General features: G+C 44.8%; 1 protein-coding gene across 8 annotated transcripts in view; it reads right to left on the bottom strand.

The window, feature by feature from the left end:
* Rgs6 (regulator of G-protein signaling 6) overlaps positions 1-1268 on the bottom strand; it is a 545511-nt gene extending 544243 nt beyond the window's left edge. For 2 of the 8 annotated variants that reach the window (XM_011244133.3, XM_006516070.4), the window contains exon 1: positions 436-1268. The gene's annotated coding sequence lies outside the window, so the exon portion shown is untranslated. The other 6 variants (NM_001310478.2, NM_015812.4, XM_011244137.3 and 3 more) reach the window with 5 other exon arrangements.
* Between the last annotated feature and the right edge of the window lie 17897 nt (positions 1269-19165).

Genomic DNA, 19165 nt, shown 5'->3' with positions numbered 1-19165 from the left:
CCTCACCTCACCACGGAGCCTCGCCCTTTCAACCCACAAATCGGGAGCTTATTCTCAGGAAAAGTTGCTGGAGGTAGATTCCCCCACCTGCGCTCTCCGAGCGGATGGCTGGGAAGAAGAGAAAGCCTTCGGGGCCCCGCACGCCCTCCAGGCCCAGGCTCGGAGCGCGTCCCACCCCAAAGCCGGGAAGGCGATTTCCACGCAGACCTGCACCCATCCCACACAAGTCCGCATGCCAGCTCGCCGAGTCACTTACGTAAGCTCGCCCTGCACAGTCCCAAACTGCAGACACACACCCGCACCTGTCACGCATCCGAAATGGACAAGCGCCCACCCCCGAGGAATGCAAGCCACACAGATCGGGGCGCGGGTGCGGCTTCCATTCCTTTTCCTCCGGGTTCTTTTCTTGTCCCTTTTTTGTCCAACTACAATTACCTTAGCAACCAAAGAATTGTCTCGACTCGCTCCGGCGTCTCAGTTTCTCCTAAAGCCCGGCTGGCGCCCGGCTCATGATAAGGCTGGGGAACCCGGGAGTCGCCAGCTCTCGGGGGGTGGAGGAGCGGCCAAATCTGTCCGGGCACTGCTCTCCCGAGTGTCGCCTTCTCCTCCTCTTCCACCTTCTTGGTGCCACTCTACGAGGCGGCGACCGCAGGGGGCTCAGCGAGCACACTGTACAGCTCCGGACCCGGGAGGAGGCGCGGCGGGTCTCATGGTGCCAGGGCGCGGGGCTCCCGGGGTGTTTCCCTCGCCCCTCGCTGGTCCGGACCGGAACCGCCCCCTCGGCGCCCGCAGCAACAGGGACCCCGGGGCGCCCCCGGGCGGAGTTCTTGGCCACCCGGTGGGGGCCGATCGCCAAGGAGCTGCCCGGAGTCGCGCAGCCCAGGCGCTCGGCTCGGCCGCTGCCGCAGCGGCGCCCGCTGTCGGGGACCCAGAGCAGCTGCAGCCTCGCGCCGCGCACCTGGGCGCCCGCACCTGGCCTGAGCCACGCGCTATGAGCGGGACCCTGACACCTGAGCACGTTCTTAGGTCGCCGCCGCCAGGCTCACCTGTCCCGGCGCCGCCCGGGGTACGGATCAGGCCCTGTGCAGCAAGCGAGGAAAAAAATAATCTGCAGATTCCAGGCAACCGAGCAGCTACCTAGAAAACTGAGGGACTGTGTTAAACAAGCCAAGGCTCCTCTCCTTGCTGCCAGGATGACCGTGTACTGAAACTTTAGTGGCGCCAAGGTGCTCACGATTCTGGCCTGAGGTGCTGTCCCGGTAGCTTTTGAATCCCTCACTGACGTGGGGCTGGCGCCCTCTAAATTAAAATGAGCCAGTGCGTTCGTCAGAGATATTGTTGCTAATCTCGTGGTTTTATTTATTCAACGTTTACACCACACAGCGTTGGGAGCGCTTTGTGGTTGATACTATCTTGAAACAATACAAAAGGGAATCTAAGGGGGAAACTATGCACAATATCCTTGGGCAAGAAGAGAAGCTTTGACATTCAAATGAACAAGGGTAACTTGAATGGACATTTTAACCTGAGAGTCCTGAAACGTGATTTTTGATGACTTATGACTGGGTTGCAGATGTAGCTCACCTAATATAGTGCTTTCCCCAGCACTGAGTAAACCCCGACAGAGATGGTATCCACCTGTAATACTCAGGGGCTGGAAGCAGAAAGAACAGAAGTTCGAGGCCAGCTTTGGCTACTTAGGGAGTCCGTGAGTCACACTGGACTACATGAAGGCCTGTCTCAAATTATTTTAGGGAACTGTAGTTGGAGGTAGGACAAGGTGGTTGGTACTAAATAGTTACCAGTAGATGTGTATGTATGTCAATGTTACCAACACCAATAATAAATCAGTAATTTATACTTTAGTGTATTAATCACAGAAAAAAATAAATAAATTACTCCAAGTCATTGGGGATGAATGATCTGGACTCTTCATCTTTATGGCTCTGGGGGTGAAAATTTAAAGTTTCCTTGGCAATATGCATGTTTGTCAACACTGCTGTGCATAAATATGCAAATAACAAAGAACATCAGTTAAAGGTAAATAGATTCTTCTGAATGTAAATCCATTCTTCTAAAATGGCAGATTGTTAAAGATGGCTTCTGATTGAGCGAGGCCCGAGGACAAGGCTGCTAACTCAGAAGGTGGCCTTGGGTAGGATCCAACCCCTGTAAATAACACCTATAACCATGGATTTCTATAATATACTGATTCAAGAAAATAGACATGTCTGTGTTGTTTCCTCACATAAAGCTAGTGTGCTAGCCACACTAAGAGTGACCTGTTTTTAGGAACTGTACTCTGAAGTCTGAAGGGGTCAGTGAGTGTAAGTTGGAGATAAGATGTGCCTAGGAACCCTGTGTGTGCCCTATTGGTAGGGGTAAGCACTTTAAGTCAGAGGTGGGACCCAGTAGAAGGAAGCTGGGTCCATGGAGGGGTCCCACTGAAGGGTGTATGATGAGACTAGCTCCTCCCTCAGTCTCCACGCAGTATACAGGTCTCCTACCAGCATCCTCCAAGACAGTAGCTTGAAGCACAAGACCAAAAAACCATAGGCTAAAAATCTCTGAAACTTGACGCCAAAAGAAGTCTTTCCTTCTTGTAAATTGTTTGTCTCCAGTATTTTGCCACTGGGAAGAGAAAGTGCCTAATACACAGTCATTTGTTACTTATTCACAGATGGTTGGAAACTAGGAACACCCAAATAAAGTGAACAAACGAACTAGTCTGTCCACCTGCTCGTGTAATGTGTTTTGTAATTCAATATGACTTCAGAAGAGATGGCTTAAAAAGATACACTGAGGTATAATTGTTCTCTTCGCCAAGATGAACAACAAAGACTTTGTCTTCATTTAATTTTATGTGTATGGATGTTTTGCCTGCATGTATGTGTACCCTGTGTGTGCAATACCAGCTGGAGGCCAGAAGAGGTGACAGATCCCCTGGGACCAGAGTTAGAGCTGGTTGTGAGCCAGAATGAGGGTTCTTGGAACCAAATTCAGCACCTCTGGAAAAGATGCTCTTAACCGCCGAGTCATCTCTCTAGCCCCTAAAGACTCATCACTTTTGACAAGTGTCCCTCACAGGTTTCCTTGAAGTATTATCTCATCATTAACTGAGATAAAAAGACAGTCTCTCTGCACACTACTCAGTGAATATATACAATTTCACTCTGCATATCACACTGTGAATATGTACAATCCCACTCTGCCTGTTTCCATTAGCCAACCTCGTATTCCTGAAGGCCTTGCTACACAGAACAATCTTTCCAGAAACTCTAAAGTATAAAATAAATATAGTAATGTATAAAATCCTGAATCTTTTCATCACTTCATTACCAGATGAGGGGCTACAGCTAAGCCTGTGATAGAATTGCCATTGGGACATCTCTGTTAACTTCATTTTAATAACTTCATTAAGAGCAAAGATAGAACAGTTGCATGTACACGCCTCTGAAACATTTAGAGGCTGTGGGTTTGTGGAGGGCAATGAGTTTGAGTATGAGATAACCCACATCTTGGGTTATGGATTTGTTATATTTAACAGTACATGTTACATATCCATCTCAACTTTCCTTCAGTGTGTGTTATGTGTAGTTTGTTATTTGGGGGGGGGGGGTGATATGTGCAATGTATGTTTGTATATGTGAGTACAAATGGACACCACAGTGTGTCTATGGAGGTCAGAGGAAAACCTTGGGTGTTAGTGTTTCTCCCACTTCACTTGAGACAGGGTCTCCTGGTTGTTCGAAGCTGTGTTCACAAGGCCTGCAAGCTTCCAGAGATTCTCCTATCTCTGTTTCCCGTCTCCTGCAGAAACACAAGGATTGCAGGCACACACTATCCTGCCTGGCTTACATGGGTCGGGAGAATTCAAATGTCGTCACAAATGTGCACCCACTGAGCCATCTCCCTGGCTTATGTATGTAGTCTTTCATCCTGATAGCTAAGGACCATGTTATTTCCATTTTGACAAAGACAGGAACTTGATTTTGAGTCACCTTTTCCTCATGGTGCATCCTGAAAAAACAAACAAACAAACAAGTGTTCTCATAGTGTGTAAGGTACTGCAGCCAAGCCTGATGACCTAAGTTGGATCCCCAGAATCCACATGGTGGAAAGAAAAGACTGATTCCAGTAAGTTATTCTCTGTCTAACCTCCACATAGTATCCCGTGCTCACACGCATGCGCGCACACACACACACACACACACACACACACACACACACACGATAAGCAAACACATTTGTTTTTAAGTTTTAGAAATGTCTGTTTAAAGGCCACAGCCTCGGCACCATGGTGGGAGGCAGGAGGTGCTGACTGGAACTTGGCAATAGCGAGTCTTGATCTCTGCCTCAGAATAGATTAACCCAAATTTCTGGCAGTGGAGACTCAAGGATCTACTTTTGACCAAGAATTTTTAAGCTGCAGCTTGTGGGCGTTCCCTTAAGAGACCACTCATCATTTTCTATTGCTGTTGTTAATATTAACCATATTAGGAGGCGGACCGTGGCAAGCAAACTCAAAATTATATAGGCTGGGGGTTTCCTCTTTCTAGTGTTAGTCTGTGATCTGCAGTCTCAAACCCCCAGTGTCTGGGAACAAATGTGTTTATATCTTAGTGCTGGGTGGTTACGTTTTGGGACTTGGAAGTGATGTCATGTCAAAGTAAAGTTTGTATTTACAAAGTTCCAAAACTTAATAGTCAGGAGCCAGGGAGATGTGCTCCAACTACTAGACACAGGGCAAAAATTACATCAGCAATAACAAACTTTTAAAAAGCTAAACAAGACTAAAATAACCATGGAATGCTGTTTATAGAAGCAGTTAAGAACCACGGGCCTCACTCAGGGACTTCCCAGACCCTTTGGCAGGGGCTATGCCTGCTAGAACCTTGTAGTCAGAGCAGTAAGAGATAGGCTATGCCCTGGGCGTTAGACAACTTCCCTGGACTGGAAATCTCTGTTCCTCTCTTTAGGTTCTGGGATTCTCACAGGTGGCCATAGTTACAGGGATATTGAATAATGGGTTTTCTTTTAAAATTATATTTGCTTACATTTGTGCTTAGATTGATCCCCCTATCTCAGTGTGTGTGTGTGTGTGTGTGTGTGTGTGTACGTGTGCATATAGCTATGGCTATTCTGGGTTATATGCATGCAAAAAGAAAAGACAACCCGTTTCTAATGCTGACTGTGCAAGCTAAAGTCATCACAATGATATGGTACTTGCATAAAATCTGACTCATGGCTAATGGTACACACAGAATGCCAAGAAACAAGTCTAACAATGGACGGCCAACTAATTTTTTACAAGGAACCAGCAAACCCCACAGAGAATACACAATCTATTTAATTAATGGTTCTGAGAAAAGTTGGAGATTCTCACACAAAAGAATGAAGCCAGGTCCCTTTCTGCCAGCACACACAAGCATCAGCTTGGAGTGGGCTTAGCACCAGAACAGGAGACGTGAAGGGGAGATCCTAATACATCCTAAAGAGATGCATTAAACCAGGCAATGCTTTTACAGTGCTCAAGCCCCAAATCAGATGACAAAGCAAAAATAGACAAGTATGGTCTGCAATGTTTTCCAGACCTTTCACGCTGAAGATGAAGCCGTCGAGACGAAGGGCAGCTCTCTAATAGGAGCAGACATTTGTAAATCTTAGTTAAGAGGTTGATATCTAAAACACACAAGGAACTCAATCAAATAGCAAGAAAGCAGTTTAAAAGTAATTAGAGAAACTCCAACAGGTCCATGAAAAAACTTAGTTTGATACCATTATTCTTCAGTAATATGCATATTAAAACCACACTGAGGTGTTGCCCTCCCTCAAATAGAACTGCTGTTGTCAAAACAACAAAAGATAGCAAGTGTGGGAAAGAATGTGAAGAAAGGTGGCCCTTGTTCATTGTTAGTGAAAATGTAAATTAAGGTAGCCATTGTGGAAAAACAGTATGAAAACTATTCAGATTCTAAAAATAAAATTATCATGTGACCTATAATCACGATTCTGGCCATTTACTTAAAGAAAAGGAGTCAGTTTGCCAAAGAGACAGCTGAGCACCCAAGTTCACTGATGTATTATTATTCACCGTGGCCAATGTTTGGAAGCAATTTAGTACCAATCTGTGGATTCGTAGACGAAGAAACTGCGATACTCATTCACACAATGGAATATTATCCAGCCTTTAAAAAAGAGAGTCTAGGGGTTAATGATTTAGTTCAGATGGGTTCAGTTCTCACCTTCAGGGAGTAGAGGTGGAGAAACTGAAACTCTGGAGCCTGGTACAATGGTTCACATCTATAATCCCAGCACTTGGGGACAAAGACATAGGGACTATGAGTTCAAAACATATGATGCTGTCTAGGTTACTTTTCTATTGCCATGATAAAACGCCATGACCAAGGCTACCTCGAAGGGGCTTACAGTTTTAGAAGGTTAGGGTCTATGACCATCATAGTGGGAGCATGCCAGCAGGCAGGCAGGCATGACACTGGAGCAATTACCGAGAGCTTACATCTTGATAACAAGCACAAGACAAAGAGAGTTAACTGGGAGTGGCATGGGCTTGTGAGACCTCTATGGCTGCCCCAATGACACACCTTCTCCAACAAGGCCATGCCTCCTAATCTTTCTTAAACAGTTCCACTAATCCTGGGAAGCAAGTATTCAAATATATGAACTTATGAGGGTTGGTCTCATTCGAACCACCACATATGCTAAGTAAAATAAAGCAAGCACAAGCAGAAAAAGATGTTATATGATCTCATTTGTATATGGACGCTACAATAGTCAAACTCAGGCGGGCAAGATGGCTCAGAGGGTTCTTGCCACCAAACCTAATAACTTGAGTTTAAGCAGCAGAACTGATGTGGTAAAGATAAGAGAGTCAACCCTTTCAAGGTGTCTTCTGAATAGCATAGGAACACTGTGGCACATGTTGTGCCCAACTGCACCACATATACATATAAAATAAACAAACATTTAATAAAGCCTTTCTTTAAGTTAAACTCATATAAACAGAGTAAAATAGTAGTTACTAAGGGCAAAGAGTGGATGCAGTTATATAGAATGACAACATCTAAACTGTGAATGGACACTGTGCTGTAAAATGGAAATGTCCCACAGTGGGATGCTTTAGACTTTTTTATCATACACTGGAAGGTAGTAATGGTAAGACACATAAGGAAATTTCCTTGCCTTATCTTACTATGTAGATCAAAGTATATTATATACAAAATAAATATATATAATAAAAATATTTTAAAGCTGATCATGGTGGCACATGCCCGAAATCCCGGCACTCAGAAGGCAGAGGCAGCAGGATCGTGAGCCTGAGGTCACCCTAGGTTATATAGTAAGATCTTATCTCAAGAACAATGATTTGCTTTTCTTAATGGAAAAGTAGAAGAGCTGGCACGAAGGTACACATTGTGATCCCAGCACTGGGGAGCCAAGGCATGAGGACAGGGAAGCCGAAGCCAGGCCGGATTACACAACAAATTCCAAGAAAAACAGAGGGAAGGAGAGAGAAAGAAAGTGGAAAGAGGGATAAGTATACTGGAAGACTGAACGTCATGAAAGAGAGGTTACAAGTTACTCAAGTCCTTTGCGACAAGGGTACATTCAAGACGTCGAAGAAGACCCAGCGTGGACATGACAAATGTTGGAAGTGCCCCTCTTGAGACATAGATGACAGTTTTAGAAAGGCTCCAAGAGAAAGCAGACTTCATATGTTCAAAGGACAGCAGAATACATAGTAGAAAGAGTGGAGGAGATGACATCAGAGAAATGTCTGGGGTGTGGCTCAGTTGGGACCTGTTGACCATGATGAAGATTCTGAATGTTAAGTGTAATAGAAAACTGTTGGGGGGATTGTATAAACGTACACAATCATATTTATCACTCCAATGCAGGCACTGTGTTACTCTGCTTAGCATATACCAGAGGAGAGCAAGGATGTCAGCCTTGATAGGAATCCAGCCCGGCACAAGATGATGTTCTGTTGACAACAGTGATCATACCTTAAAATAAGGGGGAAAAGGCAGAGCCAGCTACCACAGCAGAGACTGTGAGATAGAGCAGGCTTGCTTGAGGACAGACCTATGTCTCCAGCCATTAGGTCTAGCAAATCAAGTAGGAAGAGTTGATGAGATAGATATAAAATGGGTGTGACTAGGAGAGGCCAAAGGATATAAAATACATGCGATTGAACTTAGAGGATTTCCTGTGGCCGTGACTTTCTCTACAGAGAACAAATTAGAATGTAAACTTGTGGGAGAATCTTGACATGTGTTAAGTCACATATGAGCAAACATGGAGATGACCCCATATAAGTGTCCCAGGGTCATTCTGATAACATCACTATTAGAGTTCTCGTAAGAGGCACTAAGCTGGGAATTGGGAACTAACGTTTGTTTAATTATATCTTGCAACTGTTGGGTAGATGGCTCAGTGGGGAAAGATGCTTGCTTTGTAATGACGAAGACCTGCACTTGGACCCCCAGCACCGATGTTAAAAGCCAGTCACAGCTACATGTCTCCTTCTAATTCCATAGAGAACAGAGAGACAATGGCCGTGGGGACTTGACAGGCTAGCTGGAAGATAAGTGACATTCGGGTTCAGTGAGAGACCCTGTCTCAAAGGAATGAGGCAGAGATGGGTAGAGGAAAGCCAACATCCCCCTCTGGCTCCGTCATACATGCACAGTGGCACACTCATATACATGTACTATGCACACCACACGCAGAGAGATCATTTTATCTCCTATAAACATGCTTTGTACCCTCTGGCCAGCATCTCTCTACTGCTCACCTCTTAGTCTCCAGAATCGATATTTTTCAGAGTCCATATTTAGCCCACGTTATGTGTGTAATTGTCTGACTTGTTATATTTGGCATAATACTGTGTTACTACAAATGAGAGACTCTTTCTCTTCTCCCCCCCCCCTTTTTTTCCAGTTTTGTATGTGTACTGTGTTGCACCTGTTACACATGTGTGTTTCATTGTGTGTGTGTGCACATGTAAGGGGTACATGCACATGGGTGCTTGTTCACATGGAAACATGAAGTTAATGTCAGAGATCATCCTCAACTGTTCTTCCCCCTTATTCATTGAGGCAGGGTCTCTCAATCGCTAGTCAAAGCTGGCTTGCTCTGTGGATCCTGATTCTACCATCAGTGATTGGGATTACAGGTGAACTGTCATGCTCGTCTTTACATGGCTTCTGGAAACTGAAACTTCAGATACCATGTTTGTATACCAAGCGCTTTAACCACTTTTCCCCCAGCCCTAAATCTTTTTGTTTGTTCAGGAGGGATAATACTTTGCTGCATAGATAAATCATATTTTCTATCCACTCATTTGTTGATGGAGACTTAATTTGTTTCTGTGTCTTGGCTGTTGTGGCAATGAACATACATACAGACACACATATACATATTTTTGACCTACCAATTTCATATCTTCTGGGTTAATGCTCAGAGGAGATAGTCCTCGTGTTTCAACCTCCTGAGTGCTAGGAATTATAGGTATGTGCCACTACACCCAGCCCCTACTGTACCGTGCTAATTTGCATTCCCATCAATTGGGTACAGCAACTTCCTTTCCTCCACATCCTTGCCAACACCTCTCACTTTTGCCATTGAGATAACACCCATTGTAACTGGGTGATATGGTATCTCTGGATGGATGGCATTTGCATTTCTCTGACAGCTAATGGTGTTATTTTTTTTCATATTTCTACTGGTAATCTTGATATATTCTTTGGAGGAATAGCCAGTCAGGTACTTTGTTTACTTTTCAATGGCTCTATTTGTTTTCTTGCTATTGAGTTGGTTCTGTGTGTATTTTGGACACTGGCCTCTTTCCCAATCTATTTTGCAATCGCTCCCTCTCCCTCTCCCTCTCCCTCTCCCTCTCCCTCTCCCTCTCCCTCTCCCTCTCCCTCTCCCTCTCCCTCTCCCTCTCCCTCTCCCTCTCCCTCTCCCTCTCCCTCTCCCTCTCCCTCTCCCTCTCCTCCCTCTCCCTCTCCCTCTCCCTCTCCCTCTCCCCCATCTCCCTCTCCCTCTCCCCCATCTCCCTCTCCCCCATCTCCCTCTCCCTCTCCCCCATCTCCCTCTTCCTCTCCCCCATCTCCCTCTCCCTCTCCCCCATCTCCCTCTCTCTCAGAATTGTTGCCTCACTTGCTCTACTGATTGCTCCCCTAACTGTAAGAAGCTTTTTAGTTTGGTATAATTCCATTTGTCTAGTTTTTGCTTTTGTTGTCTATACTTTTGGGGCATATAAAAAAGCATTGCCTGGGCATTGATGTATTTTAGCCTGACTTCCAGCAAGACCCAAAGGCTTCCATTAGGTTTTATGTACACATGAGCAGACAGTGTATAAAATGCTTTAACCAGAAATGCCCTGAGTAGATCTTATTATTTTTACAAGAAAGAATTATCAGAAAAGCTTTTGAGGTCTTTTCAATTAACACAAAATACTTTCTTATTCCCATTTCTCTGTGTTCTGACCTATTTTCCAAAAGTCTGTTTCCTGCCTCTTCTTCAATTGACCTAGGCTCCATCACACACATTTAATTCATCAGCCACCCTAACCTAGCCCTCTCCTCACTGTTCTTAGTCTTAGCTCTTCCTCATTGTTGACATGATAACTCTTCTCCTTTTAAGAAATAAACACAACAGCTACCAAAAGTAGATCCCTTGCTAGACTCTTTGGTCTGGATAATGCTATGAGCCTGCCTCGCAGATGTTCTGTTGATGGTGCAGATCAATCAGGACCACAGGCTCCTCCTCTCTACTCTACAGACAAGGATCTCCTAGGCCTGCATTAATAAGAGGCATTATGGATTGCCTTGGCCTACAGCAGGACAACGAGTTATGCAAGGCTGAACTACATGTACAAATTTTCCATTTATTTGCAAATCATTCTGTTTTGATTTGGTTTGTGGTACTGGAAACCGAACTTAGAGCCTCAGATATGCTAGGCAAGAACTCTACCACTCAGCTACATATCTAGCTTACCCACATATAGTGTACTGCCATTCATTTTATCAATAGAAAACTAACTATAATATTCATCTTATGGAAATTGTCTTAGTTATTACTCTGGTGCTGTGAAGAGACACCATGACCAAGACAACTTACGAAAGAAAGCACTTAGTTGGGGGCTTGCTTACAGTTTCAGAGGGTGATCCCATGACCATCATGGTGGGGAGCATGGCAGCAGACAGGCAGGCATGATGCTGGAGCAGTTGCTGAGAATTTCCATGTTGAGACAACAACCAACCACAAGGCAGAGAGAGAAATAACTGAAATAGAATGGGCTTTTGAAACCTCAAAGCCCACCCCCTGTGACACACCTCCTCTAACAAAGCCACACCGCCTAATCCTTACAAAACAGTTCCAACATCTGGGGACCAAGCACTGAGACATATGAGTCTGTCTGGGCCATTCTCATTCAAACCATCACAAAAATTAACACAGCCTTCAATGTTGGTTGGATATATAGTTGAAGGTGTATATAAGAACTTTGACCCATACCACACTCATATAAACTTTATTATTTTTACTTTTCATTCTATGGGTATGTGTGTGATAGGTGTATGTGAGTGCAATACCTGCAGAGGCCAAAAGATGCCAGATTCCCTGGAACTGGAGTTACAGGCAGCTGCGAGCTTCCTGACATGGGTGCTGGGAACTGAACCTGAGTTCTCTGCAAGAGCAGAGAGTGTCCTCTTAACTGCTGAGCCATCTCTCCACCCCACATATCCACTCTAGATAGGGTACTCTAGAAACCTCAGGCAACTCCTTCAAGTAAGCATTCCTAGTAAGAGTGTTTCAAACATTAAATGCTACTCATGTGTCCATTAAACATCTCACACACACACACACACACACACACACTCATGCATGCACACACACACATCTCATTGACATATGGGTTTAAAAGCTGCTTCCTGTTTCCAGAAGAGAGCTTCTAAATCAGAAACACAGGAACTGAGAGCAAAGGTTCATCACTCTATCGAGCCCTGCGATCATTCAGGCCACTCAAACTCTAGAGTTTGAAGACTCCTTCTGGAGAAAGCCTGTCCTGGCACCCTGCTGCTCTCTACCCCTTTTCCCCATCCCCATCCCCATCCCCATCCCCCCATCCCTATCCCCACTCCCACTTGCCATCCTCATTTCCCTACACTATTTCTCATCCACACATCCTTTCCCCACACCCCACTCATTTCCACTCTCCACCTATACTCTGGAAAAGTATGGGCAAGCCAATGAAAGAGCTAAGCTGTAATCTTCTCCCCATCCAGGCTAGACATGTGTCTGAGCTGCAGGAAGCTGAAAGTTGAAAGACAGACACCACTAGCGGCCCACACCCCTGCAGGGATACCACCACCAAAGAGATGGCCGCTGTCTCAGGACAGCTATAAATTGTATATGGTTTTGCTGCAAATCTCAGTCTCTAGGAGAAAAGAGAAATTAGCCATAGAGGGGAGGAGTGTTTGAATCTCTGAAATTTAACTGCCTGGAAACCACAGCTATTCTGTGCCATCAGATGCATTCCAAGCAAGCCTTTATCAGCATAACTCGATTCTGCATGCTTACCATACATCTTATTTGCTTTTCTTTGAAATGTGTATTTTAGAGTGCAGTGAAATCATATTATCCACAAAAAAAAAATAGGATAATGGGCCAAAATGAGGCTTCTAAACAAATCCCCATGGAAATTACTCGAGTGGTTAAGCTGAGGTCTGTAGATTGTTCAACAGGGCTGCACACCTGAGAAGAAAACTCCTCAAGCAGAGGGCAGAGGTTGAGGCCTCACAAAATATACACATAAATGTTTCTGTGGCGAGACCACCGTGGCGTGGGACAGCTTCTCTTTTAACTGATGTGCTTTAACTCCAACAGGAATGATTCTGGGGATGGGGCTTTGCTTGTTCACACATCTTTCTTCTCAGTTAACAAAGTAGAGAGTCACAAACTCCTAATCTCAATAAACAACAAATTTTCACTCTTGAATGGGAAGGGATCTCTAAAAATTACCTACATCTATGAGAGGGAATTATTAGATGACCCTTTCATGGGATCAGAGTTTAGCAAGCTTTATTTTGTGTAGCAAGCTTTTTCAAGATGGCTTTATAGGATCACAAATGCTTACATTGGCAAGCAAAAGCCTAGTTAGAAGTCCTAGATGATGGTGTGTGCAGTGAGTAGCCTCTGTGTATACTATAGATAAGGAGAGAGGTCCAGAGAGCATCGGGAAATGACCCAGCAGTGCACTGAGGAAACAGAACAGCTGGACAGAGCCAGGGGCTCCCAGTCCCAGCCAGTATCCTCACTCTTGCTACTTTGCCAGCATTTGTTGATGATCGGTTTACATTGCTTTTGGCATGAAGAACACACAGGCCTTACATGATAGCAGGAGAATCGGGTGGGTCACAGAAGAGTCTGCAGCCCAGAGGGCACTCGGGATCAAGGCCAAATATCTCATCTTCCTCTTAAAGAAGTCTGACTACTTCAGTGCTCCGGGTTTCACTTGTGGAGGTGAATTGTCTCCCTGCCCAATCATTCCTGGCATACTTTAACTGATGGAGGCAGGGAGCGTGGGAATGCTCTCTGAGATGACATCAGTCACTCCATTCATGTGACCTCCAACACAGCCCCAGGAAGGTCTGAGAGTATCAGGAGCCACCTGCTATCTATCACCCCAGAGTACTTCTCCAGAGAAACTGAGTAACCCAATGATTTAGGCAACCACAAACGATAGTCCTGACACCAGATGCTTTGGTAACTGACCTATTTTGAGATCCAGCTCAGTACAGGATTTTTAAGTAGCCTGGCCCATAAGTATACACCCAAAGTGATGGATGGCCTATGAGCATCCAGTTTCAGATCAGATAGAATATTTTAATTATTATGCTTAGAGTGTGTGTGTGTGAGAGAGAGAGAGAGAGAGAGAGACAGACAGACAGACACAGACAGACAGACAGACAGACAGACAGACAGACAGACAGAGACAGAGCACCCTTGGGTAAGCTCATGGAAGCCACAGGGACATGTTGAGGTCAGAGAACAACTTTCAGAAGTTGGTTCTCTCCTTCCAGCCTGTAGATCCCAGGAAACCAAAACTCAGGTTGTCAGGCTTGGTGGCAAGGGCCTTTACCCACTGAGCCATCTCACGGGCCTTCAGCTAGAACTTGACCCCAGACTTCCCTGCCATCTGTTTTCAGGCATTCTCCTGCCTGGCTGGGGAGTTGATTAGGGAAATTAATTAACACTGTGCATACTGAGCAATGACTCAGCTGGTAAACTTCTTAATATGCTTGTCCCCAGGCCACAGACTCAGGGATTTTAATTCAGCCACTTTACTGTGTCCCTGGGAATCTGCATTTTAACAAAGCCCTATGCAGCCAGCCAAGGTGGTTAGACCTCCTCCCCCATTCAATGTGCCAAAGGAACTGTACTGCCTAAGCCTCAGTTTCCCTGAAGCCTGGTCTTTTCACAACCCCCTTGGGTTGTCTAGAGGACTCCAGCGTCACTGTCTCCCAGGCCTGCAGTTCCATAGTGTAAATCCATGCTTGAAAGCAGGCTAATTTTCTTTCCAACTCTCAAAACACAAAGGATTAGTTTCCTTCCTTTCGGGACCAATACAATTTACTTGCCTCAAAGAACCTAGACTTATAAAGCACAGAGGCCCGTTTACAAAATTTCATCAAGACAGCATCTACCTCGGCCTGGAAACACAAAGTGTGTGCCTCAGCTAGGGCTCTCGTGTTGCTGCTGGTGGAAACTTGATCAAGAATCAGGCTCTGTAAGCAAAAGGACCAGGCTTTGGTCCAGCTACTTTCCTTCTGTTTTCTTCTTCCACTGTCCATTGTAGTGAGAATCTTGGTTTCCTTAAAAACCCCAGTTAAGTTAAGAATTTGCTTTTGTCTTAATCCCAAGTGTGAGATATAGGACTGCTTCAGTTTGTCCATAGATGCTAATTGTGATGGCATCTTACTCTAAGAGGGGTGTGATATTTTGACAGCTGCAGAGAGTTTAATCTGGGGACTCTAGAGAGAGTATAAATGGGAGAGCCCCAATCGGGCCTGTGGCTGCTGCTTCCCCTGTGGTCTCTGCTACTGGTGGTTCTTGCTGCTGTGTTTGCTGGATTGCCGGTTTGCTATTGCTGGGTCGCTGGCTATCTGACAATGAAGACTGGACTTGCCCCTAGGAATCCAAAGCCCCTAATCACCAGGAAGTAGTCTAAAGAGCTCCAGGCTCCCTTTCCCCTCTAACCTGCTTTCTCTCCTACCTTGGAGAGTTGGAAGGGATTAGGGTGGAATAAGATGGGAAGGGTGATAGATATAAGAACTCAATAAAATAGTCTAAAATACGCCTACATTCCATAGCACAAACAGCATTCAGCTCCACAGATACACACAGAAGTAGACAGGAAGGTGAGCCTAGCACCCAAGAAGAGAACTCTTAAGATTCTGACTAGACCAGTTGGTACTTTACTGTGTTAGGCTAATGCAGTAGTTCTCAACCTGTAGGTCATGACCCCTTTAGAGATCTAATGACCTTTTCACAGAATCGCCTAGGACCATCAGTAAACACATTTACTTTATGATTCTTAACAGTAGCAAAATTATAATTATGAAGTACCAACAAAAATAATTATATGTGAAGATGAGGCGCTGTATTAAAGGGTTACAGCTTTAGGAAGGTTGAGAACCGCTAAGCTAATGAAAGGCCACAATAGATGGGGACTTAAGTGGCAGCCATGTCTCTCTCGCAGTACTAGAGCATAGACGTTCTAAGTCAAGACACAAGTGGATTTGGCTTCTCTCAAGGCCTTTGTATGTGGCCACTTTCCCCCTGTATCCACATATGGTCTTTATTTCCTCTGTGCATGTGTACGCCTGGGATGGCCTCTCTGTATCCAACTGCTTCCTTTCTCAAAGAACACCAGTGACATTGCACTGAGGAGGGTGGGGAGAGGGCATTCTAACACCCTCTTCTTTACTTAGCTACTTCTTTAAAGTGCCCATCTCCAAATGCAAGGGCTTCTACTTATGAGGTCAAAGAAAGATGGCATAATTCAGTTTATAGGAAACACACACACACAAACACACATACACACACACAGAGCAACACAGCTGAGTCAAGGTTATTGGTTTAGCAACATAAGAAAGTGTGCTATGTGACTTAATCCCACCAGAAGCTAAGAGGGGGTAAGAGTCTGCTAATAACTAAATAGACTGGTGTGGGGCAGGGTCACTACTAGGTCATGTGAGGATGAGATGAGGGGTAGTTCTACAACAATGTAAACCACTACCAGTGGCTTAAAAATACTAGAGAACCGGAAGGCATGGCTCCAACAAGGAGAAATATATGAAGATAACCCACTATTTGTGACTGTGGGTGAAGGAGCTGGGGAAATTAAGAGAACAGCAAGGCTTCTTCCACCAACCAAGGAGAAGGCTGACCGGAACTTTCTCTTCCAAGTTGAATCTTAAGTCCATTCCAGTCACTTGAAGCTTCGAACTTAATTGTCCTATTCCTTAAATAAATTAGTATCAATTAAAGATATACATGGCTTGATTGTCTCCTCCACATACAATGCTGAAATGTAATAGACTTTACAAAAGTACTCAAAAGAACCTCTAAGGAGAGATGATTCATGAGGGAGCTAATCTTGAGTATAGATTAACGTCATTGTCTTGGGAATGACATTAAGTCACAGGAGTAGGCTCCTAATAAAGGTGTGTGTGTGTGTGTGTGTGTGTGTGTGTGTGTGTATGCATGTGACATATTTTCTAGTTCTTCCACATTGTTCTGATGCAGCTTGAAGGCCCCCATCAGACACTGTTACAACAGCTGGAGACAGATTTAGACAGTGCTCTGAAAGGAGAGCCACCTGATTGTTTGCAAACATAAAAGTATTCAGAAGCAGAACAGATAGAAGCAAAGTGGGTTTAACCTGGAAAAAAGTAAGATGTTCATCTACCTACACATTTCTCCTGTGAAGAAGATGACCCCGTATTATCTTCAAGAAAATGCCTCTTCAGAGATAGAAAGGGGGCTGGATGGACATGGAAACACAGACGGGGCTCCATTCTTTTGAAAGAAAACAACTGGGAAAAAGAGATCAGCACTCGGGGCTCAGGAGAGGCTGGAGTTTGACTTAAAGCCAAGCTACAGCAGGGAACCAGTCAAAAACAATTAGTGCTGCTCAAAGAGCTCCCGGGGCCCATGGAGAATTCCAAGACAGGGAAGAAAAGTGAAACTTGGGCAGGGAGAGGATGGAGAAACAGAGACTGGGGAATGGACTATGCTCTTGGTCCACTGGGTTCTCCAAGGAGTGATTATTAATGAGGGCGCTGACCTCAAGCGGAGATTGTGCTGTTATTTTAGGAATGGGTTGACTATCACGTAGATGGGCTCCTGATAAAGGCCATATTGTCTTCAAGAAAACATCTTTTCAAAATTAGAGGGGGAGCTCCAGGGAGGCCGCAGCTAGCCTGAGGACAAAAATGTCTCCCGAGGGGACAGCAGAAGGGAGAGCTGCCACCTAAGGCCTCTGGCTCCTTCTGAACCATTCCTGTTGTCATGAAGTTTGCTTGGGAATAGCTCAGTGACTCAGTACCTGTCTAGCATCAAAGTGAAATTAAAAGTCCTCTCTTGGGATTATTTCCATTTTTAAAGAATAATCTCACTGAGATGGTATTTTTGGGTAAAGCAGTGGCCCTGAGCCTTCCTAATGATGCAACCCTTTAATACAGTTCTTCATGTCCTGGTGACCCCCATTCATAAAATTATTTTTGTTGCTACTTCATAACTGTAATGTTGCTCCTGTTATGAATCATAATGTAAATAACTGGTATGCAGGATGTCTGATAGGTGGCCCCTGTGGGGGGTCATGACACATAGGTTGAGACCACTGGCTATAAAGGCTGGCTTAACCAAGAACTCTAAAGATTGCAGCCCCTGTGCAGTTACATGGCTTACTCCATTAACCTTCCTCCTTCTCCACCCTAACGTAGCAGGAGATTGAAGGTCTCCCTTAGCTTTAGCCATTCAAATATTAGTGCTCCAATTTTATAATATGTTGATAGATGAACATGTCATCTGCTCAAATATGCCTGAGTGTGAACACTTGGTGCCACACCTTTTAGAAAGTTGTGGGGATTTGGGGAGCTGTGACCCCGCGTTGGCAGAGGGGAGTGTCTAGGGACTAGTCTTGAAGCTTCTACTTGCTTTCTGGTTCCAGTTTGAGCTCTTTGCTTCCTGTCTTTTGCAGTAATGGAACCAGCCACCTCATGTTCCCATGGCCATGGACTTGAGCATGGCCATAGCCATAGTGGACTGAAATCCCCTGAAACCCGGAACTGTGAGCCAAAGTTACTCCATCTATCAGGCACTGTGTCACAGCCACATGAAAGATAGCTAGTAACCTGTCTCTGTTGGCTTCCTATTGTTGCAATAAACTCCATGACTAAAAACAGGCCATACTCTGTCACTTTGGAAGCTCAAGGCAGGACCAGATGCAGAATGCTGCTTACAAGCTTGCTTCTCATGGCTTACTCAGCCCACTTTCTTATAGAACCCAGGACCACCTGCCCAGGAGTGGCCCCACCCACAAGGACCTGGACACTTCCACATCATCACTAATCAAGAAAACATACCAAGGGCTTGCCTAGAGACCAATCCAACAGAGGCATTTTCTCCATCGAGGTTCTCTCTTCCCCGGTGACTCTAGCTTCTGTCAAGCTGATGACCAACAGCTCATAAATATACTCAGCCACTTTTATTGAAAAATGCCTTTTCTTTAAATTGATTCACCTCTGGGGGGCATATGAATTTATGTTAAAAGGAAATGCTCCATCACTATCTGAAATAGGAACACATAGACTTCCAAAGATGTTCATCATAATCGGAAAGAAATGTGACTAAGAGCAACTACTTAGATAATAACATTTTCATAGATTTATCTCCAGCAAACACCTCTCACACAAATGGCGGTAGATAAATCCTGCCGTAGAAACACTACCCTCAGATAGGCCCATTTCTGCCCCTAGGGAGTAAGTTACAGTGAAGTACATTGACCAGAAATCCTTATTGTAAGGGTGGTTGCTTCCGGCTCATTTTTTTCTCCAACCCACAAGAA

This window comes from Mus musculus, chromosome 12 (genome assembly GCF_000001635.26).
Source record: "Mus musculus strain C57BL/6J chromosome 12, GRCm38.p6 C57BL/6J".
In the NCBI taxonomy this organism is placed as follows: Eukaryota; Metazoa; Chordata; class Mammalia; order Rodentia; family Muridae; genus Mus; species Mus musculus.
Note: the sequence above shows the minus strand (reverse complement) of the source record. Positions and strands in the feature narration are given on the sequence as shown.